The sequence below is a fragment of the Haliotis cracherodii genome, unplaced genomic scaffold (assembly GCF_022045235.1).
Source record: "Haliotis cracherodii isolate W230 unplaced genomic scaffold, xgHalCrac1.p SCAF_5, whole genome shotgun sequence".
Lineage (NCBI taxonomy): Eukaryota > Metazoa > Mollusca > Gastropoda > Lepetellida > Haliotidae > Haliotis > Haliotis cracherodii.
The window spans coordinates 27778342-27805551 of record NW_027266308.1 but is presented as its reverse complement, the minus strand read 5'-3'; the positions used below and the strand labels follow the sequence as shown (position 1 = coordinate 27805551).

At 37.3% G+C, this 27210-nt stretch overlaps 1 protein-coding gene and 1 non-coding gene across 3 annotated transcripts in view; one reads left to right on the top strand and one right to left on the bottom strand.

The window, feature by feature from the left end:
* LOC139443527 (signal-induced proliferation-associated 1-like protein 2) overlaps positions 1-23980 on the bottom strand; it is a 106369-nt gene extending 82389 nt beyond the window's left edge. For both annotated transcript variants that reach the window (XM_071224513.1, XM_071224514.1), the window contains exon 1: positions 23878-23980. The gene's annotated coding sequence lies outside the window, so the exon portion shown is untranslated. The remainder of the gene's footprint in view (positions 1-23877) is intronic.
* A 124-nt stretch (positions 23981-24104) lies between these two features.
* Positions 24105-24176, top strand: Trnad-guc (transfer RNA aspartic acid (anticodon GUC)). The gene has a single exon. It is a non-coding gene; the product is annotated as a tRNA-Asp (tRNA).
* Positions 24177-27210: the final 3034 nt, after the last annotated feature.

The following is a 27210-nucleotide window of genomic DNA, read 5'->3' as shown; positions in this document are numbered from 1 at the left end:
TACCTCGTACCTGACAAAGGGCATTATGGTGCCATATGGAAGACAGAAGAACAACCATACAGTCATAACTAGAATATGTAGAATGCAAAAAGGTAGTGTCTGCGTCAATGTGAAAATTCACATCAATTAACATTAATATGTTCCAGCTTGTGTGTGATGCCTGTGCCTGATTGTGTGTGAGTTTGTAAGCACTCTGCAATATTCAGGAATCTGGATGATACACCCAATAAAGTGTCCACATTAATGGAACCCACCAAGCGAGTGACAGATTAACACTAAGTCGATGAAAACATTCAACTGTAATTTTCTTTTTCTACAGAACCACTTTCTTCTTCTGCTGTTTTCACATGTAGAATCAAGAGACTTGACTTGGCTTTGTTTGATCTAGACTTGCCTAGGCTTTAGTAAAAAAATATTTACATATATATAAATTCCACAGTCATTGTGCAGGACAAAGTGAGTGAGTGACTACGGTTTTATGCCACTCTTTGCAATATCCCAGCATTACTATGGCAAGGGACACCAGAAAATGGGCTTTACATTTCATACCCATGTGTGGAATAGAACCAGTCCCTATGGAGTGACAAAAAAACACCCAACCAACTTAGTATCCAACAACTTATCTGATATTGAGTTTAGCATGTTTAGTGACAAGTCATTGGACTTATTACAACTTATTTCTTTGCAAGCCAGAGTCAGTTACTTATGACATAATTTGATCCCCTTAAACATGTTAAAAACTGAACAACTCATGAACAGAATATGTAATCTATAATTTTGTGATGCGAAGCTCATATTTCTTCTTTTTTTCATATCTGTCACCATGGTCACATGACAGTAAAACTACCAATACATTGTCACATATTTTTTTATGGGATCATAATCTGGGCATGAGCTGAACCCTGCTAGCCTACTGCCACATTCTTGGGGGCCAACAGTGCAGGAACATTGTCACTTGTTCAATGGCCACAGTCCTCATGCTGGGAAGGTTAACAGACCAATGAACATTCACAATGTAAAAGTTACTTCTATGGGTTAATGTTTTACTGTCTATCATTACATTGAACATGTTTAAGGGTTGTAACTTCGATGAGTAGAAAGACAGTATTGTTATTCACTTTTTAACAGATTCTTTGATGCAGTTCTTCTAAAGATCAAACTTCCTATAAACAAATTATGTCTATAACAACAATGTATGTTTCCCAGGTAAGTAATAAGACATAACCATCTCCCGAATGGCCAAGCGATCATTTCATGCAGGGTTTGAAATAAAACAAACAGCCATGCTCAGGGATAATTCTTGTGGGGAGGGGGGCCTTGCTCTTTTAGCCCCTAAATTTGAATAAATAGGCCCACATTTTCAAAGACAATGGGGCATTTTAACATTGTGCTCTATAGGCAAGTGTCAAAAATTGCTGGAGTGAACCCTGCAGGCTGCCATTGGGATGCCATAGACTTAAGAAGGTGCAGGCCCTGTCTAAACTCTTAAGGCCCTCATTTAAAAAAACTGCAGCCTACTGTGACAAATAAATTGACATGTAAATTTACTGCAGGCCATAAGGACCCATACAAATTTGAAACTACGGGACACAAAATCTACCTGCCACAGGTCTACAGGCAGGCACTTATTTCAAACACTGATTTCAGTGCTACCAAATATTTTTTATCAACATTGTAGATAGTTGTGGGAAAACTTAGAGAAAGTCCATAACATCTTATCTTCTCCGAGATAACTCACTGAAATAAAGCCTACTACCCATCTCTGACAAAGGCTTATCTCCCACAGGTCTTAAACAGAGCTTGTTTATTTGAAAACATCACTTGCTACGTTTCTAGCCACCTAACAGAACACCTTGAAGCAAAGCCTAGTAACATAACACCTTCAATAGATTATCTTACACAAGTCGTGTAACAGGACCCTAGCAAAGCTACAAACCCATCCCCCGAAATCCCCTGATCCTCCACAGAGGTGTTGCATCCACAGATGAACGGTTTAAAAAAACTTGCAGGGATAATTCTGGAGTGGGGCCTTGAGCTTTTAGCACGGAAAATGGAAAAAAGGCCCACATTTTCCAAAACAAATGGGGCATTTTAACATTGTTCTGTATGGGCAAGTGTGGGTGTACCTCTGGAATATAGGAAAGTTTCACATAAAGGGCGCATGTCAGAAAACTCCCAGAGTGAACTCTGAACTTGGTTCATGCTGACATAAATAAATGTGACCAAACCATGTTACATGTTACATTTTCAGTTCGGTCATGGACAAACATTTAATCTCTGAAATTGAAAATGTTTGTTAAACTCTCTTTCTCTATATAACAAAAAGGAGCCAAGAGAATCTCTTCATTTTAAAGACAAAAGCTAGACTGGCTTGGGGTCTATTTGGGATCAAAAAAATTTTAAGCATGGTCAATATGAGAGACTAAAACGGTCCTTAATTACAAAATATATTCTCAAACCATGCAAACAGCAAAAAGGATACAAGAACATTTGGACGTAAATCTTTTTGTAAGAATTTCTGCAATTATTGTAAAGTATTGGAAGTTATGAGGCTGAATAATAAGGATCAGGGCAGAACAAATTATGCCCTATGATAAATGAAATCTCTCACCACCTAATGGGTATTTACATTTGTAAGATCAGAGACAATGCATAGGAAGCGATAAAATGCTCACGAATTACAACAAGTTAATCACACTACGCTTGGTGACACAAGGCATGTCAGGTGTTTGTGAAATGGGTGAGCATGTCCTGCCCTGTAAGCCAGGTGGCAGGTTGGGACAAATCAAACGGTTTGACAGTGATTCCCACTGAAGGAGGCCAAGGTCTACAATCCCAAGTCATCACTTGTGTGTCAAGACCTGCTTCTTCCAACACCAGTATGTTAAAATCTGTCGTCTTCAATTCTGCCACTAATGCCAATTCTGGCATATATCCTTTTCATGCTTGAGATGCAACTTGTCCGAAGCAGTTAAACTTGAATTTGAACATTCCTTTCTTAATTTAGTGGTTCTGTTCAAAACCACACCCCCATTAGAGGGCCTCCAGGCTGCAGCCAGACACCAGTTACAAGCTTGTCCACCATCATATCCACAGGAATGGTGAGCAGACGCAGACAATAAGTCAGGAGTGATGACCAAACTTTCCCACTCAGGAGAAGTATGCACAACATCATTTTTCAGTAAAGAAATTAATCAAGTCTGTCCACTCTCTCTTTCAACACAAATGAGTGCTTCTTGGTTTCAGCTTTCAAGATTGCTGACGTAGACAATTATGTATGGGTGGTTTCAGCTATCAAGTAAAACATTACACACGTCAGTAACATCCAGCGTTTAACATTGTGCAGGGTCTGGGCTCTTCAGCATGTGCTGCCTGTAATCCATGATTGGCATCCATACAAAGACCTAAGTCTGCAAATTTTGCCATTAGTCTGAAGCCCAGGACTAGAAAAATTTCATTTGGTCAAGTAAGCTCAGCTATTATAACCAATCTGTTGATAGGAATATCAGCTGAAATTATGCTGAAGGGCAAGTTCGGGCTAACAGAGTTTGTTGGCGTTCAGTGAGACCTATCATTCACAATATCAAAGCAGCTGAAGATGAATTATCCATGGAAAGTTTTGAAAACGGTAACCATGATTCTCAGGACAGAAATCATCATGGTTATAAACAAAGAAAGTGGAAAGGATTATAGCCAAAAATTTCCATCTGCATCTGTAACTTTGGTATTCTTTTTAAAATTCATGATCTACCTTAACTTCTCCACAATTGTCTTGTGTTGTTTATGACTCAATATTTAAGAAAAACTTGATCTGATGATAGATTCGCCCTCCTTAATGCAAAGCAAGTCTAAAAATCAAACCCATTCTGAAACCTGCTGATCACCTTGACCATCAAACTTGTGAAATCCCTGTTATACTCTAAGATCATCTGACCTGCCACACGGGTAAATACTTCAGGATAAGAAATACCTGTCTGCATACCTGTCACTCCCCCTACCTGTAATTAGCGAGATCAGCAGGATTTGTGACCAACACACAACAATGGCGACAAGTCGATCAGCTGGGAGATCGACCAGTACTGAGCAGCCATGCCTGGCCTATCGCTCTGATCAATGAGAGCATGTATGTACACATGAGATCTGTCATGTTTGCTCACATGTTGGGTAATACGATATTCTGTCATGGGAAACGCACCAGTTCTCTCTGTAATAACTTCACTATCATTGCTGCATATTATGTATGCACACTTTTTATTGTTTATGACAAATCTTGACATTTGCAAACTGCAGTGATCAAGAAAAACTTTCTCAATCATCATGATCAGACATTTCTGAACAGGTTGGCATTGCATTTTTAGCATCTGCCAGCTTAAAGACATTTTGTATGATTTGAATTTACCATGGCTCTCAAAACATGCCAAAGCCAGATATTCAATATATCATGGCCGTGAGTATCAAATTGTAAAATAAAAATATTTGTCAGTCAAACATCTAAAATTGATTTTCGATAAACAAAAATGAAAAGTGATGTATTATTCAGCATGTTTTATAAATAGTACCAGTACCTAATGTCACTTCAATTTTTCTCAAAGTACAGATATTGCAGAATACAGAGTTATTTGAATTGATTTAAAACACTATATTTCAATTCAAAGAATTAATATTTACCATATTCGACGTAATAAGCGCCTCACTCTTATAAGCGCCCCCGGTGATATTTGCTAATAGATTGGCTTGTGAACAATCCCAATTAGCACCCCTTTCAATTGATCAATGTACATGTATTTATTTGTTTATAATACACACTCGTGTGTTATATGCACCCTTAATTATGGGGAATTAACTTCTGCAAAATATATCTGTCGTATATAATACGCACATACTTTTCTTTTGTATCATTTCAGGCTGTCGGCATAAACCACGAAATTTGAACTGGTTTTTTTTTCACCAAAATTATATTCTAATAAGAGCCCCCTGTTTCTAATTTTGAGAAAGCCCTCAAGGGCGCTTATTACGCCGAATACGGTAGTAACTATTAACCATATTTAGTAACTATTAATGTAACCATGGTATCATTCTTACTAACTACATTGAAACACAACCCAGTCAGACACCAGATGTTAGATACCAAGGAGAAGTCAATTAAATCATGTTCCATGAATGTAAGATCACCTCAAATCCACAGTCATACATGATCTATCCAAGAATCTAAGCTCCCATGCAGCAACCATCAGCACGCCACCCAAGTCGGCCACGACCAAATGATAAATGTCAGATCCATGTTCAGACACTCTGAGGAATGGTCCAGACTACTAACGAATATCTTCCTGTGAAAGTAATTTCTTCAATTAGTGTATATGGGGAGTTGGGACATGGCTTGAGACCCTCACTGTAGTCCCTGATGCCAACCAATGCTGCCAGCCTAGGGCTATATTCCCTGTTATTCCCTGATTGGGTGTTAGCACCTCCGCCCTTTGTTCCGCCTGGGAGGTTTGTTGTCAGGCCACACTATATAAGTATCTGATGTGTTAAAGACAGACAATGGTCGCAGCCAAGTTTTTTTAATGATGAGGGAATCAGTTAGCCTGAGGTGACAAAGGATGGCTTGTTTTGTTATCGACAATAAACCCTACACAAACCTACTGGCCCAACCATTTGATTCAGAGATAACAGGTCAACCTGATCTAATTCTCTCCATTATGGAAATAGGATCATTGGGAGATTCATCCTTTCCTCTTTTGTCTTGTAACAAAAGCTTAACTTCTGACGGAAATTGTTTGTGAGAGTATTAAGGCCCTTGTTTCAATAAATACAAGTATTTGTCTGAGATGCCTATCTTCAAGAACAAAGGCCGAGCAGGACATTGATAACATCATACAACTTGTAGACTAGAGAAGAAACTTGATAAGTTCAAGGTCAAGCATTGAGTGAGTGAGGGAAAGGGGAAACTACCTGATACGAATCTACAACAAGTGAATAGGTGTGGGTAAGTGAGTGAGTGAGTCACTTGTAGACTAGAGAAGAGACTTGATAAGTTCAAGGTCAAGGATTGAGTGAGTGAGGGAAAGGGGAAACTACCTGATACCAAACTACAACAAGTGAATAGGTGTGAGTAAATGAGTGAGTGAGTCACTTGTAGACAATCCAGACAATCCAGTGATTGACATCATGAGTATCAATCCACACAATTGGGATACAAGGCCATGCATCAACCAAGTCAGCAAGCCTGACCACCCGATCCCGTTAGTTGCCTCTCACAACAAGCATAGTTGCTTTTTACTGCAAGCATGTGTTGCTGAAGACCAATTCTACCCCGAATCTTCACAGATCGAGTGAGTGAGTGAAACTATATGCAATGTTAGAATCAAGGGACTCCCCTCATTTTAATTCTTAATATTAGAGCATTTTAGGCTTATGACAAGGACCCTTTATCTCTAACCATTTTTTAGCCTTATTTAACACACTCTGGGCACATGTGATAGGCTTTTAGGTAAATATTACAGCATGTGTATTGTATAACAATAGACACAATGGATGCATTAGAGTTACCTATTGATAAATGCAATCAGGTCTAATTTGCAATGCTGTACAACTGACAAGGCAAATCTTATAACCCAGCATTTCATGTGTTATATAACCTTTATAACCAACTTCGTATAGAATACATACACTAGCTTTATAACCATGATAATATAGTATAGAATACATACACTTGCTTTATAACCATGATGATTTAGTATAGAATACATACATTTGCTTTATAACCATAATGATTTAGTATAGAATACATACACTTTTTTATAACCATGATAATTTATTATAGAATACATACACTTGCTTTATAACCATAATTTAGTATAGAATACATACACTTACTTTATAACCATGATAATTTAGTATAGAATACATACACTTGCTTTATAACCATGATCATTTAGTATAGAATACATACACTTGTATTATAACCATGATAATTTAGTATAGAATACATACACTTGCTCTATAACCATGATAGCTTATCATAGAATTCAACAGGAGTATCACAAACTGTACCCGCAACAAGGGAATTACTGCAACATTCTAGACCCATAATTCCATAAACAAATATTGACATGTGATCAGCATGGCAGGTTTAGCCTGAAGGGCTGCGTATGATCACGGCTTGGTTGCCACAAACCCCTCAGATATGAAGCATCATACCTGTCTCATCAAAGGCCCCTCCACCTGAGATTCCTACCACCAACATCCATCCTACCTGTGATCTTCCCCTGTAATATTTCCACCTTTGTGTGGTATGTTTAGACGGAGGCCAAGTACAACAGCAAGTGGTATGTTATCTTGTCTGGAGTCCACACTATGGATATCTCATGACAAACATCATTGATTATATTGATCACAATGATTCTATTACAGTCATATCAAAAGAGTGTCAGAAGCATTTTACACTGAACACTGAAATATTCATACCACCTCAAATATTCACGATACAAAACCTATTAAGACAGCAAGCCAATGATGAAGATAGTTTACGTACTTTTTAAAGTATGGCAGATGTGCATGATGTCTATCAATGTCTTACAGTACTGATTTCCAAATGTCAGCGTTTTAGAATTAATGACATGGCCGATTGACCTTCAACCAGATGCCAGAAAAGTTGCCTAGCAACACTAACAAAGCAACAAAAGTCAGAATATGCTGCACTTACAGCTGAAATGGCAACCTCTTTTTGCATGATGTTTGACATGAAGAGATACACTGTCTTATATTACAGAGCGTTCCATCTACCCACATGAAGGCATTCAGTCTTGGCAAACCCCAGTTAAAAATTATACTCCCATTTTACACTACCAGACAATCCAGTGATTGATATCTTGAGCATCAATCTACACAATCGGGATACAATAACATGCATCAACCAAGTCAGCAAGCCCAGCCACCTGATCCTGTTAGTTGCCTCCACTGACAAACAAAGTCACTTTTTAGTTTCTATCGCCACTCATGGGTACCTACTTGTTACAATGGACATATGCGAAGGTGGCACAAGGATAGGTTTTTATTGGGCTCCCGTATCCCCTACTCTTCCAAATATTAGACGGATGATACTCATGAAAATGTATTTATTCATTCTTTAAAATCTCTTGAATAAGGCATGTAGAATTTCCTTTTATAAACTGGGCCTAGACTAACATCTAGTTTCTGAAATGAACATATTTTACAGAAAAAAACATTAGTTGTTAAATTATTGTTATAAAATATAATAAAAAGGAGCCCAGAGACTTTCTTCATTTCCTGATACTGCAGTAATCTAGACTTGCCATGATACACTTGCATGGGCTGTATTGGATATATTTGTTTCAGGGTCTGTATGACAGACTAAACTGGGCCAGTTTCCTTCATTTATTTCAGAATTACCCCCACAAAATGACTTCAGTCACAGCATTTCCAGACCAAATGGCAGTAAAGCACCGTCAAGCATGGAATCAGATCATTTCTAAAGTAATATATAATACGTTAGTTAAACAGTTGCTGCCATTCACAACACCAATATGACTTTGTACATTGTTTTATACTGCAGCAAACTTGCAATCCTACTGCCTTGATGCATTGCTGTCACATCCATCCATATTGCCTGTGTCCTCTGCAGGATGAAGTAATTAGGTCATATCTGGAGTTATCGCCTGGGCCATATCATATTGCCACAGACAAAGACACTTGTGAGATAGTGGGAGAATGTTATCATGACAGGTCTTAGCTAGTAATTCCTCCTGCAGCATGGAGGCTAGTGTTTACATGATAACAATTGCAAAATGCCAACGTAATCTATGCTGAAACTTACACTGCTCAGTGCATTACCTTGACAGCCCAAAGGAATATTCATGTTTATTGGACATCCATACCAACAACGTAATGATCTATGTCATTTTTCCATGGCAACAAACTGAATGATTTCATTCATCCACAGGATACCTTTAATGAAGGACACAAATTTGCATCCATTTTGAAAGATGAGTGAGTGAGTGAGTGAGTGAGTGAGTGAGTGAGTATGATTTTATGCTGCTTTTAACAATATTCCAGCCATATCACAGCAGTAGCACCAGAAATGGGCTTCACACATTGTACCCATGTCGGGAATCAAACCCGGGTCTTTGACTTGATGAGCGAACGCTTTAACCACTAGGCTACCCGACCACCCCTGAAAGATGTAAAATAGGACTACATCATGTACATACAAAGTGAAGCTGATCATTGGCCTCTAAATGAATTCCATAAAACAGTACGGAACTACAACAAATCTATTTCATACATATACTGATCAATGTTTGATAGGGATTATCAGACATGTCATTCTATTTAAATATACACTTGACATATTATGAGAATCCATTTTGTGTATTATGGGAGAATGAAAAATATCCCTATCAAAAGAGGAGTAGTGTACCTTCTATTCTTCATACATAAACAATGACCTCATGACAAAATGCGAGATTACTATGTAGGCAGGATTTCATATAAACTCAATCAACATGTGACATAAAAAACATGTAACGTCAATAGTGTACCCTCCATACATGGATGAGAATGACCTTGACCTTGTATTCAGGTCACATGACTTCGCCAATGTGTTGACTCAACATGGACAGTAAAACAAGATTGACAAATACTGATGGTGGTTGTACAAACATGCGACACCAGGACCAACTGACCACTACCTGACTACCAATGTGGGGAAGTTAGATAAAGGCGAAAGTTGTTTGACCAACATAGAAGGAAGGACCCCATACTGAACCAATAAGGAGAGGGACTTTACCTTTCAGAGACAGCGGTATCACAGCTTTCCCACACCATCACTGGGTAATATCTCTGTATGTGTTTTATTCCAGTTCTTGAGATGATTAAAATAAACAGGGCAAGCATGTCTAGATATCTAGCATGTCTAGCTTGTATAATCAGCATGTTATCATTGTTATCAGCCTCTCAAACACATTCAAGCCACATCCCATCACCTGTAAAGAATCAAGTCTGGACAAGCCAAACCAGTGACTGAAAGCATGAGCAACGGTCCTCGCCATTGCATCACGATGACACGCAATGAGCAAAGTCATTGAACCTGATCAAACTATCGTCATTTGTCGGCTCCTGTGACAAGCTAGGAGTACAATGAACCTATATTTGCCTTGAATCCCCAAGGCAGTGAGACCCAGCATCCAAGATTATGTCAAAAATTGAAAGCATGAAAGTCAAATGGTCCTTGTCATAACCCTACTGTTAGAAGTTAAAGTTTGCTAAACACTACATTCAGCAATATTCAAGCTATACAACGGTGGCCTGTAAATAATCAAGTCTGGTCCAGACAATCCAGTGATGACATCACGTCATCAGGGTACAATGACATGCATTCAACCAAGTCCAACCTGACCATACAATCCATTTGGACGCATCTTACAACCAGCATAGGATCCTGGGACCTATTCTGACCTGGATTCCCCACAGGGTTTAAAAGTAGAGATTTAGGTGGTACCGTAGAAGACCTGAAAGAATTCAGGACCCATTTAACTTCAAACACCAGTAAATAATGACAATATATCCCATATACTATGTTAATAAAAAGTAGAAGCATGTTTGCTGTCTTTTTTCCTAATTCTCAATAGTTTCCTTCTGACAAGCAAGGCGAGGAGTGTTCAGGACAGTGGTAATGGGGCGGTAATTACACCAATTACAGCAACAAAGCGGAACTCCCATCATGTATAGTGACATGTTGAGTCTCTAGTAGGTATCTCGATTACACACCAGCCAATCTGACATATAAATGATATACAGCTGTGTATCACACAGCATTGAGGCAACACGTTGGGACAGGTTTTTTTCACATCTTGGTTCATGTAGTTTTTTACCATAAATGTCTGGTCTGATGGTTGTGAAAAAAATAAATATTAAAAGATATTTGAGATTTTTATTTTTTCATTTGGTCAAAAAGTAAACAAATATGTTACCAAGTGTGCAGCATAAGTCAAACATTTCTATGTGCGCCAGTTCAATATATTGCATGCACCACCTTTCTGTGGTGAACACAGGGATTTATCTAGACCTGCCTAGAGGCTGATATTAGGCCCCAAGTCTGCAGCAAATGTCCGTTAAAATTCCCAAATTGGAAATAAACATTTCCCAATTCATGCAGTTATGGTTATAACTGAACTGATAACTGATAAAGAATAATATAGAGGCAGAGGCTTAATGATGAGTTCCACATTGTTGCACTGAAAGCAATGTTAAAAATACATATTAAAACACCTCTGAACTTTTAGGAAAATACGAGCTATAAAACAAATGCTCAATTTTGAACAAAATTACATTTTTTCCCAACATGCCTGCCAAGGGCACTGTAGATTGAAATCCTGATAAATCCCTGAAAAACGTAAGTTTTAATTCATTCGAACAAAAGCATGTTATTCGTAAACTTTTCATTGTCTTAGGATCATGGAATTTGAAAACCAATTGAAAAAAGTCTCAACTCACAATGCATTAGAACCATGACTATGAATGACACTCATTCAGTAAGCACACATTAAACAGTTCAATTGGTAGCATAACAATCCCTGCTGTAGTGGAGGGTGAGCACAGATGGCATTTCTCAGCTGTAAGGGAGTCCACCAGTCTTGACCCGGGGTCAACCCTTCCCTACCATCTGGCCCCGTCTTTGTATTTTCAAATGTGGAGCTATGAAACCCTCTGCCATTGAGCATTCCTCTAATGTCCAACAATCAACACGGCTCTTTGAATATGGAGGCAGCCCTCTACACATGAATGTGACATTCACTACACTGCTCTATCCTACCATGCTGTAAATAGTACATGAGAGTGCATCATGTTGAATTAACTACTCAGTACATAACTCAAGCTTCAAAATCCAGACATCTTTGATTTAGTAAATGCATAAAAGATGTGAAAATCAAATAATATCATCTATGTTTATATGCTATTGTCATTTCCATATGTATGTAGTCTTAGGTATATGGTCACTGTATCTCTATGGAATGTTATGAGCAATGAAATATATGAAACAATAAACATTTAAAATATCAAAAGATGGCAAACATACCACCTACTCGAAACTATAATGGTTGGTCACTAAGATTTTAGACCCATGAAGATGCGGGGTAGAATAGGTCTTCAGCAACCCATGCTTGCCGTAAAAGGCGACTATACTTGTTGTAAGAGGCGACTGACATGATCGGGTCGTCAGGCTCACTGACTTGGTTGATGCATGTGATCGCATCACAACTGTGTGGATCAATGTTCATGATGTCAATCACTGGATTGTTTGGTCCAGAACTAAAACTTAGACTTTAATCCAAGAACAACAGTAGGTGAGGTGAAATGGGGTATAACTTTGTGTTCAAGATATATAATTTCACTTATATAGAGATGTGCATACATGTGTGAGTGTCCCCAACACACACACACACACACCTAATTCTTAGTGCAAAAACGTTTCCTTGTACACAGTGATATGTGATAGGCATAAAAAAAAAAAGGCAGCGCCCAAGAGTAGGCATCTTAGTTGGCTTCAGAAGCATTTTTCTATTTTTTTCAATTAATGTGCAAGTGTAGGTGATATATATATTGGTTCTCTCATAAACATTCTCAAAAGTGCTGGCATATGAGTCACTGCAACAAAATTCATCAATTTGGAAAAATAAATTGTCAGGAAGTATACTGTCAGAGGTCATGTTGGGCGTGTAGGTAAACTCAGAGAAGCAAACCCAGCATTAGAAATTGGCACTAGTCCTATAGTCCCTGCCAAACTGCCCAATAGTTAAGGTATCATAAGGACAAATAGAAATTTGCCCCTTTTTGAGAATTTTGCTGTTATCACTATAAGGACTTAACTAAGTGTTCTAAAACTTATTTTGGCACCAATCCCCATTTTAGTCTGATCCAAGTCCCAACATGGTTACCCCTCCAACGAGACAATGAAGAGTACAACGTTTTCTCACTTCAACGCCATCATGATAGATGTTGAGTCTCCCCAATGGGACCTGATCACTCATAATATGTTTCAGCAGAGAGACATCCCACAGAGGGTTCAAAAGACAATGGCAATGAGACTGTACTCTGTAAATAGCTACTGCTCAGACTAATTTGAAAGCCAATCTCTGGATGTTGTTAATCAGTACAAATCTGTCTGTCTGAGCACACATCATTAAACAGACAACATTTGTCAGGATTTTCCCAAATAGTATTAAACAGAGATGCCCACTTGCTCGTGTCTATAGCCTGACTGGTGCAGGGGGACCTCACTTTATAAGGTCAGGTAGCATCAAGAGCGGCTCCAACAAAACAATCTAAATGCAATGATTGCTGTAACAAGGCTTAAAAAAATTTATGCTTTCCAATACCATTTATCATGTTTATAGGCTGTGAAAGAGTGGGGACCTTTTTTTTCAGAAGCATTCACATGAGGCTTTGTTCACAGAGTTGATAAAAATATAGTTCATAGGTTATTTGTAGGCTGTTTATCAACTTACCGAGTCCTGCATCTACCCCTGACCTAAAGCGTCATTTGCAGTCATAATTCATGTAATTAACTATTCAGGGTTAGGATATGTCGCAAGAGGGGACTTTATAGATTGGGTGGTCAGACTCTGTGACTTGGTTGATAGGATGCTGACTGCACCCTAACGATGCTTATAATATTAATCACTGGATAATCTGGTGATATATGGTGATATTGGTGGCATTTTGCTGTCAATTAACAAATGAACACATGTACAGGTATTAGTCAGTATTTTGTACATCTTTACCCAACACTTAATAACTCTAAATGGTTCATAAAAAGGAACAATAAAGTTGAAAGGTACAAAGACAATTAATTTATTATCAGCGCTGCCTCTGAAGGTGCTTGCCGTTAAACGCCATTATATATCTCTTTCCTGTCACATGACCTTCTGTGGAATGCAATAATCAATTAATTGGTCGATTTAATGGTCCAAATGAGTGGCACCCCCTCTGAACTTGTGAATAATTAACCACAGGGTCAGATCAATTAAACAGATAATGATTTCACATACGTGATAATGGTCGATTGATTTATATTGATGGTAGACCCACATGTTGTGTCATGTCACTTGTCAGTGGGGTTAGAAAGTCAAGAATGAAGTTGCAAATTAGCACTAGGATAACCTCGAGCGAGCGAGCAAGTGAGTGAGTGAGTGACACCACACTCAGCAATATTCCAGTTTTATGACAGCTGTCTGTAAATAATCAAGTGAATGAGTGAGTGATGATTAATTCAATACTCATTTGCCAGTCATAACCTCAAGTTTGTTAGTGTATACCTTCCAATTAACATAAACAACATAAAAAGAACAGCAGATGTTCAAGGTTCTTGTAATTGGCAATTTAGATTTTGAAATTTATCATAATTATTTACATGAATTTTAAGTGGTAGTGCCAAATAAGCGTTCAGTCGAGGAGCTGAATTGTCCTCCATATCCCACACTCATACATACATCAGCATTTGAAACTGGTTTGAAAAGGCAGACAATCACGAGACAAACAATGAATTATTTACAGGAAAAAGGCAAATCCTCATAAATTCTCAATCAAGTTGAAATGTTCCTCATCTCTCAAATGTCTTCGACTGATGGATGGACATGCTAGTAGACATGTCGACTGTGTGGAGGAAGTAGGTAGACAGTCATCAGTGTGGTCAGTGCGGGTCAATTGTGGCAGCACTGGTCTATAGGACTCCATTATGTGCAGGGTTTGGAATGAATAATTATTTCTTCTTATCGGAAATCATGATTATTCATGAAAGAAGCCCAGTAAAGGCTAATCTAGTACTGTCTTCCATTTGACATTAGCTGCCTTAACTCTACCTTTATAAATATCCGATGCAGGGTTCGACACAGTTACTATCTCATGAAAAGATGAAGGGGAGTACAGTTTTATGTAGTCCTGAAGAATTCAAGCCCTATCACTTGCTTGTTTGCTTTCTTAAAGCAGTCGTCAACAATATTCAAGCTATTTCATGGCGGTTTGTAAATAATCAAGTATGGTTTAGAAAAAATAGTGGTTGATATCATTAGCATGCCCCCTGTATTCCGGGTACGTCACACAGTCATCCAGGTCACCAAAACTGACCACCTGACCCATTTTAGTCACCTCGTACAAGAAGCAAATTGGTTAAACTGATCCAAAGCTAACCCAGCATCACCATGGGGTGTTGCATTATAAGGACAGAGTCACCAAGAAATGGCCTCAGCCTACCCGTGGGGAATCGAAGATTGGTCTCCATAGACTAACATTTACTATTATCATGTTTATTACACAATACATTTTTCTCCACCAAATTATTTTTTTCCCTCATACATGGACTGAAATAAATTAAAGACAAGGTGGATTCAGTCCATGGTGTTTACCGTTGCAAATGTCAGCTGTTCTCACATGTGTTATAATCAATTGCTAATATCGATAACACAAACATTACTCCCACTGCAAGCAGCTTAGAGTAGGGAGTCATGGAAAGTATGAAAGTCCTTGTCATGGCCTTAATAATAAAAATATTAATTTAAACGGGTCCCTCAACTGCCTAGACTTGTATAATCAGCATGTTATGTTACTTCTACTCCAGCAGAAAACTTCAATGACAGGACTCCCTTTTATTTCTAACACTGGGAGGTAGCCTGGTGGTTAAAGTGTTCGCTCATCATGACAGAGAACCAGGTTTGATTCCCAAATGGGTACAATTTGTGAAGCCCATTCCTGGTGTCTCCCTCTGTAATATTGGTGGAATATTGCTAAAAGCATTGTAAAAAACATACTCACTCATTCAAACACTTGGCAAGCCTTGTTTTCACTAACCTCAACAACCAACAGCCTTTGATGACCACACAAAGTATAAACCTATGTACTAGAACAGGAACTCCCACACTGACAAGCTTCTAGATTTCAATAACCTAATTGGTTTACAATGCTGAAATGTCTTCTTTCAAAAGTACAATAAAAGCAGGTGTATTGTGGCCACAGCCAAACAATGTGCTATTTTTAACATGTCATGCAGGCTAAAGGCAACGAAAACAGACCCACACATAAAACTTAATGTGCGGAACCCCAAAATAGACATGACATCTGCATGTACATCTTACAACGGGCATTTTGAATGAGGACCATTTCACAGAGCCATCATAGTGCTTAAGCTATTGTATCTCTCGTAGTTTACTGGTAACATAAGACTTATACCACAGTACATATGAGTACTATCTGAAACAAGACTCTCGTCTCATATACATGATATTGATAATTTGATATACTGTACACATCTTTACCTTACTCAATTGGCTATAAATACATCACACATCACATGGTTTGAGGCCAAAAACAAACGAACAGTAAATGTTTCTCAGGGCTTCGGTATGTCACATTAAATCAGGTGTGTCATATTTATTGCCAATAAAAAAATATTTTTCAAAATTCCTGTGACTTAAATTCTTGATGATGAATATTGTATTTGGATGAGTTCAAAGTGTGCCTTGTTGTGTTTGTTAGTATTCTTGGAGGGAAAAAATTAGAAAGGTCCTCCCACATATTTTTTTCCAACAATAAGCATAAACAAGAAGGTCCAACCTCCTCTTTTAAGAAAAACATTTGAAAAAAGCACCTGAGAATTTTTTTTAAGCAGCCTATTTTATTTTATCCAACCACACTTTACTTATAATGAACTTGATAACAGAATAATTAACATATTTACTGTAGAAAAACAAAGGGATCCTGTGATTAAGTAAACTCTCCCGACTGTTTTTTTTTTAGGCAATATGTATAAAAATTCAAAAATACATCCCTGGTTAATAAATTACTATTTGGCATCACGGGTTGGTTTTGTAAGCATGGAACAATTTGACAGGTAACTGTTTGATATCAACCAATGAGTGATCGCATAATGGGAAACATCTTTATGCGATGGATGACCTCTGGATTCTTAAATGACAACAACCATGACTTGGTATATGACAAATAATGGCATTCCCCGACCACAAACAGTCAAGGCGCCAATAATGTCAGTCTGGTCAGTGTTTCAGTTAATATACTGAGTCGGTGGGATTCCACACAGTTCGCTAAAAAAGAAATTCACTGTATTGATATTTTAGCTATAGTGAGCAGTAGCTAGTCCTTATAATGATAACATATAGAAAAACCCTTAAAGATGGCAAATTTCCACTAGTCCTTATAATACAAGAATTATTGGGCAGTTTGGCATGGACTATAAAACTAGTGCAAATTTCTAATGCTGAGTAGTGATGGGTATAGGATTGACTTTTGTATTGCAATTTAAGGCAATACTGATTCATGTATTGCAATATGTACAACAATATATCACATGTGGTCTTTCATATGTTATTTGTCATGAACCGGGAGAAAAAAGAACTACCCCTCACATTTTTTACATCTTGTAGAGGTCCACCATTTTGTTAGATGCTGCTATGGTCACGTTTGCAATAGACACATTATATACAGGAAGCAAAATAGTTTCTCTTTTTCCATCACAGTAAAGAGCTACTACTTTCATAATTTCAATTCGACTTCAGTCTGGTCACTTATGTAAGCTTTGTCAACAAGATGAAAATATGCATGAGCAGAGCTACAGATAAGAATATCTAAGATATCTATATCTAAGATATCTGCGTAAAATACCCACCCAAAATATTCAAAACCCAATTACTTTCAATTAACTTGCGTACAGAAACGCATGCACTAAATGAAATACTCAAATGTATAAAAACAACATGCGTAAAAACCAAATAAACCTTTTTCAGCATGCATACAAAGGAGCTAATTTCCAAAACACAATTACAAGCTAATTTACTTTCCGGGTCTAGCCTATATATTTAGAACAGTTATATACATCTAAAACATTATTTAATTTTTTTTAAATCATAAAATATTCGCTAATTTTGCAACAAAAAAGACAATAGAGTGATGAATAGATGAGTGAAAAAATATTGTTTACCCAAGAAAAATGTAATAACCCAATTAAGATAGAAACCCTAGAGTAAAAACTCAAATGCTCAAAAAGTTAACTGCAGCTCTGAGCTTAAAAAACGCAACATACCAGTATTATCCTAACAAATTGCGATCCACGTTCATTAGTATTTCACATCATGGCATACTGTTATACCACCCACCTCTGGTGAACACTTAGACATGGCTGAATTAAGTTGATTTCTTCTCTCTTTCAATGTTTCTCAATACCAAGACAAATTTGCAACTCTACATAACACAAAGCCTGCATCCGCAAGGCCTCAACTTGATGCAGAATCAGTAATGACCAACGATGTACTCACGCCAGTATTTCCCTCTGGACTGCGTCTCCATCTGACCCCCAATCAAAATTCTTAATGATACTTTCTTGAAATCATTATCATGATTATAAAACGCTGCAATCTCTACGAGCACATATCCTAATACTCACAGAAGCTACCACTCAACAGGTAGTCAGTCAATCATCTTCAGCTGAACAAAAAAACTCAGTACTGTCTCGAAGAAACCTTCGGAAAATTTGACAATTCAGACACAACTATTTCAACCTCGACAGGAAGTAGTGACAGTTTCTTCACCTAATCAACAGTGTCATATGAAAGATGCTGCTTTCACTATTTGTTTAAGCATGGAAACTATTTGAAGTATCACGGAAATGTTTACACCAACATTCAGATAACTGAGAAATAACACTGTGATGTCTCTTTATCGAATAGGATCTAAGAAAATTTCAAGTAAACATAAAGGTTGCACCAAAATAAATATCTCTGTTTACGAAGTGCACATCAGTGAATGAACGTGGAAGTATTTGGGTCAGCTAATTTCTCACAAACAAGTTTTCCACCTTACAAAGCTTGCAGGTATGTTTTGTTAATTCAGCATATATCCATCTTTCTTATAACCAATAAACACAAAGAAACCAAGTCAGCACAACATGAGGTATATTCATGGGTATACCACATTTACGGACATTACAAAGGCAAGTTTCAACATTGTTACATGAATGGGCTACTTGCAATGCTTTGCTTTGTTTGTTTGTCGTGTAACTGCATACTCAGCAGTATTACAGCCATGTGATGGCGTGTCTGGACCACAAAATCCAGTGATTGACATCATGAACATTAATCTACACAGTTGGGTTATGATGACATGCATCAGCCATGTCAGTGAGCCTGCCACCTACCAATCCCATTAGTCGCCTCTTACGACAAGCAGAGCCACCTCTTACAATCAAGGGTTGCTGAAGACCAATTCTAACCCGGATGTTCATGGGTATACTTGCAATGCAAAATCTTGATGCTATTGTACTGTTTACTTTTTACTACAAGTATAAGGATATGGAGAGGTCATGATGTGATATGTGTACCGATACTAGGGATATGAAACAATTCGTATCCTGATACAGTTCATTTATTTCATAAGTTGATATTCTTTCTTTTTTAAGAGTGAATCACAACCCTGAATTATAAGTTTTTAAAATCCGGAGATAAAAAAATATTGTTGGGAAATATTTTAACTTAATCTACATCATCTTTATATCCACAAAAATTCTCTTCTACAATAGTAATAATATGGAACAATATATTTCAGTTAATGGAGTGCCTTTCAAGTTTCCACATCATACTTGAACTGATTATATAATATTCAAGAAGGCTATAAATAATTACGGTTGCAAGCATATAAATATTTGCTTGTATCAGCCAAGCGATATACATAACAATACTTATATACAATACTTGGATTTCTACCCATACCTATGAAGCTCCCACAATGGCACAAGTAGACTCAATTTGGACAACATTGTTACCTTATTGTAGATGCAGTGCTAATTCCCAATATACACCAACTTGTCTGTAAACAGCTTACCCCACAAAACAACACACAGTCTGCATTTGATGACCTAAGGGGCCTAGGAGGGACATTCTTCATTTCCAGAATCATAATAAAGCTGTCAGCTTGATTGGCAGATGGTGTGTATTTCAGCTGTTCCCTCCAATCTGGAAACTGGGGGTGGGGGATCCTCTGACCTTTACCCCCTCCTCCATCAGTGGAGAAACTCAATTGAGATATCACAGCAAGTCATTTGTTTTTGATTACCTCTGCTTTGTACCAATAGCAGTGTTAGAAGCTGAGTGGATCGCAGGATTCCTAATGTTCGTCTGTTGTATCATCAGGACACATTTCTGTCAAATTTGATCACAAAGGTGATGACAAGGGCTGATTTATATGTCTCATGTTGAACACTTTACTGGCACAAGCGACAGGCTTACGGGTAAATATGGCTGAATGGGTCGTTGTCGGCAAGGGTACTGTAACGTACCCTAACTAAAATTAGAATACAGAAAAGTACCCGGTACCCTAAATGGCAGACAAGTCCATATTCCTCAACCCGAACCTGTAACTGGTTCATTTGGGATCTCTGATTAAGGGCCAATTATCAGCCTCTGAGCAAGTCTAGATAAATAACGGTTATGCATCTGGTTAACTATCAAATCTAGTTTGTTGTAGATGTTAACAGTAAATGACATTCTTTCATGGAAACAAAATAAGAACATGAAGCAGTTGCTGTTAATTCTTAATGTTATGATAATGTTCTTAGTAGAGCCTTCTGCAAGTCTACTAGCAGCGATTTTCTTCAAAAGGCAAAGTTCACAAAGCTTCCTTCATTCCAGACATATATCATCGCCAGCTTTGTGACAAATGCCAGGCTACCATGATGCCTAAGCAGATATGTAGAATGACTATGGAAGAAATGCACTTTTGTATTTAATGTTATCAAGATAATTAGCAGGATGTGACTGCCTCCTCTAATGAACACCTTCCATTATTATGATTATCATAATTCTAAGTATAATATATCCTCTATTATAATGATTATCTCTATCTTCAGATTTTAAAAAATAACAGGCTCAGTGATGAATTATTTGATGAAAAGGAATATTAAGTATATATATGTCAAACCATCTAAAACTCATGATTATAATAAATATAAAATATCAACTCCTATGTTTGTTGGATTGATAATTTAATATGGTTGGCATTGGAGTGCTCAGGTGAGTAGTATCTTAAAGTAAATTATTATTATTCATGGATTGAAACATATATTAATTATTTTGGGACTGGAACTAATTTTACCTGAACAGCATTAGAAATTGGCACTAGTCCTATAATCTGTGCCAAACTGCCCAATAGTTAAGGTATCCTAAGGACTAATAGTATTTGCCATTATATGTTATCATTATTAGGACTAGTGGACTTAAACAGTTCCTGTCGCTGCTAAATATGTATCATTTCAAATACACTAAGGGGACAGCCCTTACTGTTTTATCATTGATGCTAACTCTTTAAGATTAAATAAAGCACCTAATATGATACATCCCAAACACTGTTGAAGGTATTTTAAACAAAAACTAATTATCCCTATTAGGCCTAATGACACTTGTAACTCATACTATGAGTAGTGTGTCCATATGTCCTTATAAGCACACACTCCCCTCCCATCCTAGATGGTATTTCACAAAGCACACACTTTGGCACTGACTTGCTAAATGCCTGCAGTGCTAATTACTTCAATTACAATATACAGTTTTATTACCTCATCATCTGATAACAAGTTTGTCTGGAGTACACATAATTACACCAGGAATGCATCGCAGCTGTTCCTATGACCATTTCACAGAGTACCATTTGTTGGTCATGGAAAATGTGTCCATATTCTAAAGTAGGAGGACTATTGTTGCTTATGAAACGCACAGTCAACGATTTAACTGATCCACTATAACAATAAAAATAAAACTCTTTAATCAAGGTTATCCAACTTGCCAATGGAAAAATGAAATGTCAATCTCCTTATTGTAATACCTTTAAGGAAAGATTCGGAATGAAAAAAGTCAGAACTTGGGTAGACAATTTTAATCCTAAGGAGTGAAAGCTGTTGTGAATGTGGTGATGAGTAGTTGCCTCGCAAGTTTTGGTTTGACCAGAGATTTTTTGGTACCACTTGACCACTGGATAAAATAATTTTTTCAAACCATATAATGATAAAGAATCTGTTTCAAAAATTAGGCCACAGTTTTTTAATTTTATGTTTCACACATTTATTCCAGCTTTTCCACACAAGGTCGGTTGAAAAATATTAAATAGCTATGTAGATAGATCATTTATTTATTTGGCTCCATTTATTTATATGAAAGTCATTCTGCTGTGGAGATAAAACTGCAGCTGGCTTTTTGAATCACTGATAGTGATGTAGACATGGAATTTACATATAACATTTTAAAATGTATAACAAGCGGAAGTCATAGCAAAAATAATCTTTACGTTTAATTTGTTTCTTTTCCAGCTGCTTTTCAGAAGGGGCACAGGGCCCGTGAAAATAAAAGTGAAAAATGTGTTGCCTCAAGACTAAATCATTCAAATGTTTTATTCATAGATACCCTCTGGGTAAATTTACTTCATTAGCTATCTACATTGGAAACATAAATAAAAATTGCCCGGATGAGATTCTGGTTATAAAGAACTTTACTGGCAAAGCCACTTTGTCTCATTCTTTTTTATGTTCAATTTGCAAAACAATATTGTAAATCTGCCGTTTATCAAGATTTAGAACATTGTAAAAGCATGCCTGTACTATCAATTTCATATCCGTTTATTCAACCAGTCATACAATGTAAAATGTTTGCGGACTGTTTTTCACCACCTCACCACTGCCTTTGTTCATGTGGGCCAGTACATAGCTGATATGAATCAGTCAGACTTGCAGCAAGGGGGTGTTTTCAAGAGCAGATATTACCAATGGATACTGTTTACTGGCCATCATCTGGAGGCAACTTGCATCTAATTAGCTTAATTAACCTACATGAACATGACAAAAGCTCAATTAGTTTGAAAACATCATTTTTATATTCACAGTGAGTTGGTAGATTTATTAGCTATATGTCAGAAACATATTCAAGCTATTGATTATTATGGGAACTCAGGCAAGGCTGAACCTGACACAAGTACAGCTATTTCAATACATCTTAGCACAGTATTCACACGAGAAAGAAAAACGGTGAAACAAATGTCTTAATGCATTAAATCTGATCAAATTCTGGCTTATTATGTCAACATTCTCCATCTCCTATCACCTCTGTCATGTTCAGGCTCCAACCCTTATAGTATTGTGCTGGTCTGTTATAAAGATTATGTCAGTATTCTATTTCACCGGCAACCTAAAAACAGCCATTTGGATCTTTCACAATTTGAATTACTGCTGAGATTGAATAATACAAGGAATTTTGCCAGATTTATCTCAGCAGTGCACACAATGGGCCTACAGGTGTTTGAATTGACAGGTAGAAACCTACCTGAGCGTAACATTACAAAACTGCTCCTTCAGACAAGAGCAGGTAACAAGCAAATCTATACTATCTCCGCAGATAACTGTTTGATGTAAGAATGAAAACAAGAAAGTACCTCCTAACACCAACAAAAATAAACCTGATTCTGCAACTTCAGGAAGTGACAACGACACACATTCCTGACTCCGTCTCCTACAACCACCGACTACGGGAACGCGCTTTCTCACATTCCATTTAAAATGAAAACTTACAAACATGACATGTAAGGAAATATTTGTGAAGTGCACCTGTGCGATTATCGTGATCGCCAAATGTTCGTGCTCCTCAATGCCCACCTTTCTTTTTGCCCAGGTCGAAGTCAAATGTACGCGGCTCAAACCTGGGCCGACACACTTGTGGACAACACATCTGCCCCTCCGTCGACCAAAATAAAACCCATTAAATACATCATTTATCCCCAAGTGAAGTTTTCCATCAATTATTGAGTTAATAAACTTACCATAAATCGGTGTCAACTAAGACGATTCTTTTCTGATATGTTGTACACAACGATAGTATTCCGAATATTTTGGAACAAGCACGTTAGCGAGTACAGACCAAGTCACGTGACACAACTCATGACGTCAGCTCGAGCGACTCCCAGCAGGAACTATTTCAAGCATGTCAAGCTAGACTAGCTACGTGAACAACTCTATAAATAACCTAAATTGCTGAGAAGTTATCAGATCCTCGGTAGTATAGTGGTCAGTATCCCCGCCTGTCACGCGGGAGACCCGGGTTCAATTCCCGGCCGGGGAGATCATTTTTATATTTTTTTTTATCTTTTAGATCTATATAATATTGTCTGGGACATGCTATAAAAGGTTTCTAAAAGCACTTTGAGATAAATATACGACTTTCAGACTGTTTGCAATTAATTTTGAATAAATTATTAACAAACTATCCGGCAATAACAGGTAATCTGTAACAACATTGTTGCAAAAGTTGGTGCCCATTTTACAACATTCTTGATAAATAGCCCAGTATCTGCAACAATTGTGTAAATAAATAAGTTATCACTCATGATTATGTGTCAGTTATTATGAAACCAAACGTCTTCTGTGCCTATCAAAGCAAACAACAAGTAGCATTTAGCATCACTTGCAAAGTGAGATGATGAAACTGGTCATGTAACAGTAAACACATTATCAAGTGATTGTTGTTGTGTTTTGAATTTTGTGAGATATATTTATAACAGGTTTTATTTATAGTATTTTACATGCTTTATTTATACTGATAATGACAGTAAATGAGTTTTATTTTAAACATTTTTTTCTGATTGGGGGAATAACAATAGAATTGCTTTTCCATTTTGTCACTTTTCAGTACTTTTTAGTCAGCAGATTTGTGAATCAAGTTTTTAAAAAGTCGTGCCTTAATTGGAATGTATAATTGTCATGAGGGACTTGTTTTATTTCATTGTGGTAATTTCTAATGTAAACTTTCATATTGTAATAAGCATTACGTTTAATTTTTATGGTTTACAGATTAAAGGGGCACTGATCTAACGCAATTCCCCGGGACTGGTTGTTGCCTTTGTTATTGTTTTTTCTGCAACCCAAAGCTTCTGAAAATTTTAAAGAATTGTAATAAGCATCACATTTTTTATTTATGGTTTACAGATTAAACTGCAACTGTAGCTTCTGAAAATTTAAAAGAAATAGTTTCAATATATTGTTATTTTCCTGACTATCCTTTCATTGATGAACTTGCGAAATATTAAGGTACACCTGAAAAAAAACTCCAAAACAAATGTTTCGATGATTAGAGATCAAATGCATTGTTTGTCTCTTGCCACTACAAAATATTATTTAAAAAGAACAAAAACATTTCCAAATTGCATGTACTGTTAGAATATTAATCACTTGAGAAGATTTAGCATTTATATTTCCCACCTTTACCAACTAAACAACTTCATGCTACATTAGAAAACATAATTTGATCTTAACAAAATATCTTTTATTTCAACCTGCCAAAGCTAATTGGTAAAATAATTTCCATAAATCATAAAATTATAAAGATTGTGGCCTGGATCCTGAGATAAAGGATAGACGTTTATGTGTTGGATTTTTATGAAATTTAAAACCCTCTTATGAGGGTTTCATTGTCATAAAAACTCAATTTAAAACCCTCTGGTAAGGGGTTTTAATGTCTTAAAACCTAGAGGGGAAGTGCTTTATCTTTCTTAGAAACCGAAAGAAAAATCTCAAACAACATTTAACAACAATTTTAAGTTCAAACACTTTCCATGAACCTTATAAAACGGACGTAAAATATCTCTTGCTGGCCTACGTGTATGTGAAAAAGACATTCTCAAAGCAGAGTGGTTATCAGCACCTCTGTTGCCCAGTGTTTTACTCAATAGGATACAGATGTGAAAGTTGAAAGTTTGAAAAAAATAAGCAACAGTTATTTGTGCATAAAAATGGGAGGGGGATTGGCTGGTTAATATATAAAACACCCACTTTTATGCAACCCCAGGTATTGCACAAATAGGAGATTTTAAGGTATAGACAATCTGATGAGGTCACTAGAGGTTCTTAAGGTCAGGTATTAACTGCAACCATGACTAGCCATTGTTAACTTGTGATCTTTACTACTGGAGAGTATTTTTAAAAGGTTACAATTTTTCGTGTTTGCTTGGTGTTTGACTGGTAAATAATTGAGTCTAGGAGAGACAAACCAGGAATAAATTTATCGGCAAAGTTCACGTCCTCTGTGTACAACACACAATCAACCAAGTCACCGAGGCTGACCACCTAATCATTTCCATTGCCTCTTGCTACATGCTATTTACCGGAGTGCCAGTTCAAATCCTCATGGGGTTTGTCTGGCTGCCGATCAGAGTTCTTAATACACCGGTAGAGGACAAATCTTAGTTATCAACTAGACCCAAACCTTAGTCCTGAACTAGGCCCTCTTCCACAAAGACTCAAGTATGGGAGTTAAGATCATCTTAGCACTATAAATGATCTCTAGGTGTAACAGGGGGCACGGGTGGCCCAGTCGTCTAAGGCGCCGCGATTCGCTGTGCAGAGTTGCGCTCCTTGGGCACGCCGGAAACCTATGATTGTGGGTTCGAATCCCGGTTTGCCCTGATTATGTTTCTAGGTTTGTCAGCACCATACCCGTGCTCGTGGGTTTCATCGAAGTGGTAAACATCTGAGACTTACATCACTTCGGGCTTTCCGCCCACATTAAGCTGACACGCTGTGATATAACTGGAATTCTGTTTAAAGCGGCAATAAACCCACCTCACTCACTCACTCACACAACATGGTCGCATAGAATCAGCTGTGTTATACCCAGGACCTACTTGTCTACTGACAGTATAACACACAAACACACTCAATTCATCAGGAACTACAGTATTCTCATTTTCTGGGATAATGCCCTAAAGGCCCATTTGATATTTACCGATTTTTGGCCCAAATTTAGGTAAAAGATTCAGACCAAATTCCAAATATGTTTTCTATTCCATAGTTGCTTGCCAGTAAATATGTTCTAAATATCTGCAACTGTAAACACGATTTTAATGATCAGTGAATTAGAAAGGTCCAGTTTTATGACATTCAGCCCGTCTGCCTGAAGTCAGCTGACTGTAAGAATGATAGAGTTATCCCCCTTACATTCCTGACACAAATTATTTCCATCAGTGTGTGATAATGTTGAACATAATCTTTTGTCAGCTCTGTTGTGCATGTCATAAAAAAACAGTATGCTTTGTTCAATATTTATTGTTTCACTACTTCCCTTTATTTTGGGGGGGATAAAAAAGAACCACATGCTTTCA